Here is a 7,074-nt window from a genome sequence, read left to right as displayed (position 1 = left end):
AATAAATAAAAACGTTGAAAAAAAAATTAAAAAAAAAAAAAAAAAGAAGGGTAGAACCAAGGGGGTGGCAGAAGGGATGATGGGAAGTGGATGGTTTGAAAAATATTTAGGAAGTAGAGTCGACAAGATCTGGCAGATGCTTTGATTTTTTTTTTTTTTTTTAAGAGCAGCACGAATCTCGGATAGTACCCCCAGGGCGGGTAACTGCGGGCTGAAGGCGCCTGTTTCCGAGATGGGGAACACAGGGGAAGGAGGAGGCTTGGTGGGAAGATTAATGAACGCAACAATCCTCAGCTACTTACTCGATGCCAGGAACTTTGCATTTAGGATAGAGCAATGACACAGTCTCTGCTCTTAGGAGACTTAAATTCAGTGAGGAGGGCTAGACAATAAAGAAACAAACAAGTAAACATATGTCAAGTGGTGAAAATTGTTATGGAGGTAAATAAAGTGGCAGTGAAGTCCAAAGTGTTTTAAACATATTTTTGTTTTATCTCTAAGTAAGCCGTACACACCATGTGGGGCGGGGACTCACGACCCCAAGGTCAAGAGTCACACGCTGTACCGATTGAGCCAGCCAGGCGCCCCTGGTTCACAATGTTTTAACGATATGACCAGCGATGGTCCCACTAAGAAGGTGTCACATGGGCAGAGACTTGGAGGGAGGGGGAAGAGCATTCCAGGAAGGGGAAACGGCAAGTGCAAAGGCCCTGAGGCAGGAGCATGCTAGATATGTTCTAGGAACAGTGAGGAGACCGGTGTGGTGGGACAAGGAGGAACAGTGTGGTAGGGGAGGAGTGGTCGAAGATGGGATTGGAGGGGAAGGAGAGGCAGATACGGTGGGGCCACGTAGGCCATTGTAAAGGCTCTAGCTTTTATGCTAAGAAAGCCATGAAAGCTCTCTGGAGAATCTTGGGCAGAAGAGGACCCTGAATACACTGAATTTTTAAAAGCTTAGTGAGTAAGAATTCCTTGGTCTTTAAATTTTTAAAATGTTTATGGGGGGGGAGGGGCAGAGAGAGAAGGAGAAAGAAAACTCCAAGCAGCCCCTTGCAGGGCTTGATCCCACGAACCAGGAGATCATGGCCTGAGCCGAAATCAAGAGCCTGACGCTCAACCAACAGAGGCTACCCAGGTGCCTCAAGAATTCCTTGGTCTTTAGGTCTCAGTTCTACCACTTTCCAGCTTGGTGACCTTGGACACGTTATTTAATTGCTCTGTGTCCTCAGCTTCACAATCTGTAAAACAATAAAAGCAATCACTCTGTATGGTTATCGTGAGGGTTAAATACAGTTAAAATGAAGAAAGCACTCAGAACCGTATCTGGCACTGTGGGCCGGGAGCAGCAATTATGATCATTATCATCAAGGCTGCTGGTGTTGAGAACAGACCGGAGGGCACCAGGGCGGAAGCAGGGACACCATCCGGGCAGCCCCTGCAGTGGCCCAGTGGTCCAGGAGAATGGCGAGAGTGACTGGGACCCGAGTGGAGAGAAATGGTCAGAATGAGGGAGAGCTGATAGCATCCGCCGGTGGGTCACATGTGAAATGTGAGAGAAAGAGGGAGTTATGGTGGCTCCAAGGATTTTGCCCTGAGCACACGGAGACCGAAGTCGCTGTTCGCTGGGAGGGGAAGGAACATCGGGAGTCCGCCCTTGAGCGTGATATACAGGAGACGCCCCTGGATGTCGCAGTGTGAAGGCAGGCAGTTGGATATACAGGTGGCCCAAGCTGGGGGCATATGCTTGTGAGCGGTCAGTATACAGTGGATGCTGAAAGCCGTGGGACCAGATGGGCTTACCAAGGAAGCGAGCACAGATGGAGAGGAGGGCCAAGGATGGGCCTGGGAGTCTGCCGTGTTGACAGCAAGGGCTCAACGGATGCCACCACCCAGCTGATGTCATTTTTGAAAAGCCTGCAGACTTTTGAAAAAGCTTGAGGGAAAGGTTTGGGGTTTTGTCGGAGATCTCTCAAATGTTTGAAGTAGCATTTCTAGGACACATAATTGGGACAGGCTTGGGAAGACACTAGAGACGGGTAAGCACAGAGGGGGAAGGATGGGGGGTCAGAGTTGAAGTCTTTGCTGATCCAGAAAGCAATTTTCATGTAAAACTGGCTTGAAGGGATGTGAATCACCAATATAACCATATACTGGTATAAAAATAATGTTTTTTTTTTTTTTTTTTTTTTGAAGGAGAGAGAGAGACAGAGCATGAGCAGGGGAGGAACAGAGAAAGAGGGAGACACAGAATCCGAAGCAGGCTCCAGGCTCTAAGCTGTCAGCACAGAGCCCGACGCGGGGCTCGAACCCACGAACTGTGAGATCATGACCTGAGCTGAAGTCGGGCACTTAACCGACTGAGCCACCCGGGCACCCTGGTATAAAAATAATTTAACAAGAGGCAGTGGCTAAGAGCATGGATCTTTTTTTTTTTTTTTTTTACTCATTTATTTTTTTTAAGTAGGCTCCACGCCCAGTGTGGGGATCGAACTCACAACCCTGAGATCAAGAGTCACATGACCTACTGACTGAGCCAGCCAGGCACCCCCAAGAGCATGGATTTTGAAGGTGAATGTGCTATGGTTCTTCAGGCTCTGCCCAGTGTGACCCTGGCTGTGCACTTCTCTAGCTCAGTTCCTCATCTGTAGAATGGGCTCAGTTTAGTGTCTCCATCACAGGCTTTGAAAGAACGAAATAGAAATGCTGGCAAAGTGCTTATCATAGCTCTGGCCCTACAGAAAACCACACACACACTTTTTTTCTTCTCTACTACCACTCGCACCAACACTTCTGACACCGAACGTGGGTTTTCTCTCATGTCAACCATTCTCTGACACCAGCTGGATGTCCTACGGTTCCGTTCAGTTCTGACATTATCAACCTAGAGTTAGCGACAGATCCCACAAGTTAAGGGCTCAGTCCCGAGACTGCCCTCACTTCAGATGTTAATGGACAGTCCCAGCCCCCCTTTTGTCTGATCTGCCAGCTATAAATCAGGGGTTCCCATGACCCCTTCCCTCAATAAGCCAATAATTTGGTAGAGAGGCTCACAGAACTCAGGAAAGTACTTTGCTTTCTAGTATCTATTTATTTAAAAAGATAGAACTCAGGAATAGCAGGATGGAAGAGATAAGTAGGACAACGTATGAGGAGGCCGAACACAGAGCTTCCGTGCCCTCTCTGGGAGCACCACCCTCCCAGCACCTTGATGGGCTCACCAATCTAGAAGCTCTGTGAATCCCTTTGGTTAGGATTTTTATGGAGGTTCCATTATGGAGGCATGCTTGATGAAATCACTGACCATTGGTGATTGAAGTCAATCTCCAGCCCCTCTCCTCTACCCACAGATCAGGCGGTGAGGAGGCTGAAATTTCCAACCCTCCAATCACGTGGCTGGTTTCTCTGGCACTTCCCCCACCCATCTTTAGGAATTTTCCAAAAGTTACTTCAGTAATATACACGCACGTTTGACTGAAAGGGGCTTGTTATGAACAACAAAAGGTGCGCCTCTAAACCCTATCATTCAGAGGTCCCCAGGAATTTCCTGTGCCAGGAACTAGAACTGGATGAAAATCAAATTTATTGGGTTATAATTATAGCCAATATGATGGGTCCACAATCAAGTGCTGCTATCTAATTGACAAGGATACTAAAAGAAAAAACAACTTCGAATAGAGTGAAGGGCCAGTGGAGAGGGGGCTGGGATCAGTATTCTGGGCAGGGCTGAACTCAGAGGCATGTGACCGGTGTAGTTATAGAGGCTTCCCCGCTCTCAGGAGGGACCCACTTCTTGGTTTAACGCTCTGCTCTCACTGTCTTGAAATTCGTAATAATTTTCTCCTTGGAACTGTGTTTTGTAAAGGAAGTCCAATGGGACAGCGAAGCATGTGTGTGAGCAGAGAAGGTACACCGGGTGGCAGAAAGCGGGGTCCGGGCCAGCGATATGGCAGGCGGTGGGCAGCATGAGTGTTGAGCAGTTGACCTGGCCACCCAGTGTGCACCCACATGGCGGGGCAGTCTGGGATCCGTGCCCAGACTGCCAGCAGCAGAATATGGCTGCAGTCCACCAAAGCCACGGTGAGAGAAGGGACCCCACGTGGAAGGGCCCATCCAGTAGATCTATGCAAACGTGAGCTCTGCAGCCTAAGTCTGGGACGGGAACTGCCAGCATTTGGGCAGAAAACGGTCAGTAAATTACGACAAATTCAAAGCATACGCATGGACGTTGCAATAAAGCATGTCGGGGAGTTGCCAATTCCTCAGGGTTTAGAATCCCTGGTTCTGAAAACTGCTACAATATTGCAAAGCAAATATTCGGAGGCTTAGAAATAGAACTCAAATGTAAAGGTCACATTTTACAGAAAATTCTATTTTCTTTTTTTTTTTTTTTTAATTTTTTTTTTCAACGTTTATTTATTTTTGGGACAGAGAGAGACAGAGCATGAACGGGGGAGGGGCAGAGAGAGAGGGAGACACAGAATCGGAAACAGGCTCCAGGCTCTGAGCCATCAGCCCAGAGCCTGACGCGGGGCTCGAACTCAAGGACCGCGAGATCGTGACCTGGCTGAAGTCGGACGTTTAACCGACTGCGCCACCCAGGCGCCCCGAAAATTCTATTTTCATGTGAAGTTTCATTATTAACGAGAAGGGCAATTTTAAATTATTATTATTATTATTATTATTATTATTATTATTTGCTTGTAATCCAAGGTATGGCAGTCAAGTGCCGAAACAGGTCATTAAAATTATAGACAAATTATGAAGTCGCTTTCATTTTTTTTTCCCCCAGAGGAGGGCACAAACGCTCTCCCTCGCTATTAGAAATTACACAGTTGATGGGCGCCTGGGTGGCTCAGTTGGTTAAGCGTCCGATTTCAGCCCAGGTCATGATCTCGTGGTTTGTGAGTTCGAGTCCCATGCCCAGCCCTGTGCTGACAGCTCAGAGCCTAGAGCCTGCTTCTGAATCTGTGTCTCCCTCCCTCTTTGCTTCTGCCCCGCCTGCGCGCTCTCTCTCTCTCAAAAATAAAAATAAACATTAAAAAAAAATTAAAAAAAAAAAAGAGAAATTGAACAGTTGAGTTTCCCACATCTGGAGAAGTCACAAAGGTCAGTGTGGCCTAAGCGCAGTCTATGAGCCTCACCCTGGGAGAACCACCTTGGTGATCACCATGTCCCCATGTAAGTATCACTTTCACTGTGTTGTACATCACAAGTTACAGATAATGTTAAAGAAAATATTAACGTGTCACTGTATAAAGTTACATGTTAAATTCAGGCATATGTGAAATTGATTTTCTGCAGACTTCAATCTTTTGACAAACCGTTCCAGGAGAATCACCAGCTCTAAAAGTACTAAATATAACAAATAAAATATTTTGAAAGGAAAAAAAAATTGTATTTCAGTACCTTAAGCTGCGTTTTTAAAACCTGCTCTTTGAATAGAAGGCCCTGAAATTTTTCTAGGGGCGCTGGTTCTGAAAACTAGTATTTCTTCGAGAGGGTGTTCATATTTCTCTGAATTATTCTGATTCTGTTAAAACCCTGTCGGGCTTTTATTGAGTTCCGTCAAGTCCAATGAATGGTCATCAGGTTACCACTTGTTTTAAAACCCACATCGCAAAAACAAAAACAAACAAACAAACAAACAAACAAACCCGCATCACAGATGACGGCTGGTCGTCTTTGCTGCGGACACTCTCCACTGCAACGTCCTTCTCGTCCTAAGAGGGGGAAGGTAAAACCCGGGTAGGCGGGAACGCGCTGGTGGCCCTGTCTGTCAGAATGGTGCCACTTCCGGGCTCCTCCAGCCTCCTCCCACTCCCGATTGACCAATCCTTTCACCCCATCGTGGAGGGAAGCAATCTGATTGGCTTAGTCGTGGAGGGGGGCGGTGCCCTTTACAGCTGCCTTGGCACCAAGGCCCTGGGACCCATCAGCCTATGAAAGGGCGGCCCTTGGATCAGGTGCTCACCTCTGCCCAGTCAGAGGCCCCGTGGTAGGACTAAGGCGGGACTAAGGCGGGACTTGCGGACAGCCCAGGGCATAGGCGTGGCCAGACTGTGACTGACAGGCCGATACCGGGGCCCCAGCTTACCTGCCGCTCCCCTACCGCGTGAGCTCCTGCGCTGCTGCTGGGGAGTGGTTCTCACACTCCTCAGCCCCCTTGACTCAGTCCATCACTTACCGATCTGCTCTTTCCTCAAATATATCTAGATTTCCCCCACTCTTACCGTGTCCATGGTGACCTTCCTGTCTAGACAAGGGGCAGCAACCTCTTGGTTGCCATGTGACCACAGGAGTGGTGTTTTAAACACACACAACAAGGATTGGGGCACCTGAGTGGCTCAGTCGGTTGATGGCCCAACGTCGGCCTCTCCCTCCTCCTTCTCTCCTGTGTATCTGCCACGCCTGCCTTCCACTATTCCCTAGCTCTTCCCCCCCAGCCAGGGACCCCTACCTTTCAGTTCTGCTCTCCAGATCGCTCAGCAGCCCACCCCCTTGCCACCGAACCCTTAATTATCCTAGAGAGCTCAGATGAAGGGTCTTCTGCTCAGAGGGTCTGTACCTGAGCCCCCGTCTCAACTCGCATCTTCTGACATTGTCTCAGCGCCGGCCACAACTTACATTTCCTGTTTGCATGGTTTAACGTCCATGCCCCCTGCTGGGAGACTACGCGGGGCGGGGGGGAGGGGTGGTGGTGGTCAAGGGCTGTCCACGTTCCTCAGTGTTGACTCCTAGGCCCCAGCACAGCGTCTGGATAAATATTGTGCCAGCCCAGGGCCACTAACTTTAAATACAGTGCAAACGCATGTGCAGGTCTGCATGGAATCTTGATTGCCTCTAGGGAGCGGGAAAGGGACCAGGATAGGGAATGGTGGCGGGACGGGTGTGTGTGCACGTTTAAGCCTGTGTGCCTGCGTGTACATATGTAAAGCTGGGGGGTACTGGCTTCGACTGCAATGGTTTCACTTCTGCTGAACAGTAATGAACAAATAAAAGCATGTGCCAGGTCAGGGGAGAGAGGGAATGGGCAATCCAAAGCCACACTCATGGCGAACAAAAACATTGTGACAC

The 7,074-nt window shown here is 48.6% G+C and overlaps 1 pseudogene; it reads right to left on the bottom strand.

Annotated features, from left to right (window-relative positions):
* Positions 1 to 5,034: 5,034 nt before the first annotated feature.
* On the bottom strand, positions 5,035 to 5,186 carry LOC115519621 (annotated as a pseudogene).
* Between the last annotated feature and the right edge of the window lie 1,888 nt (positions 5,187 to 7,074).

Source organism: Lynx canadensis, chromosome B4 (genome assembly GCF_007474595.2).
Source record: "Lynx canadensis isolate LIC74 chromosome B4, mLynCan4.pri.v2, whole genome shotgun sequence".
Taxonomy (NCBI): Eukaryota; Metazoa; Chordata; class Mammalia; order Carnivora; family Felidae; genus Lynx; species Lynx canadensis.
This window is presented reverse-complemented; position numbering and strand designations above follow the sequence as displayed.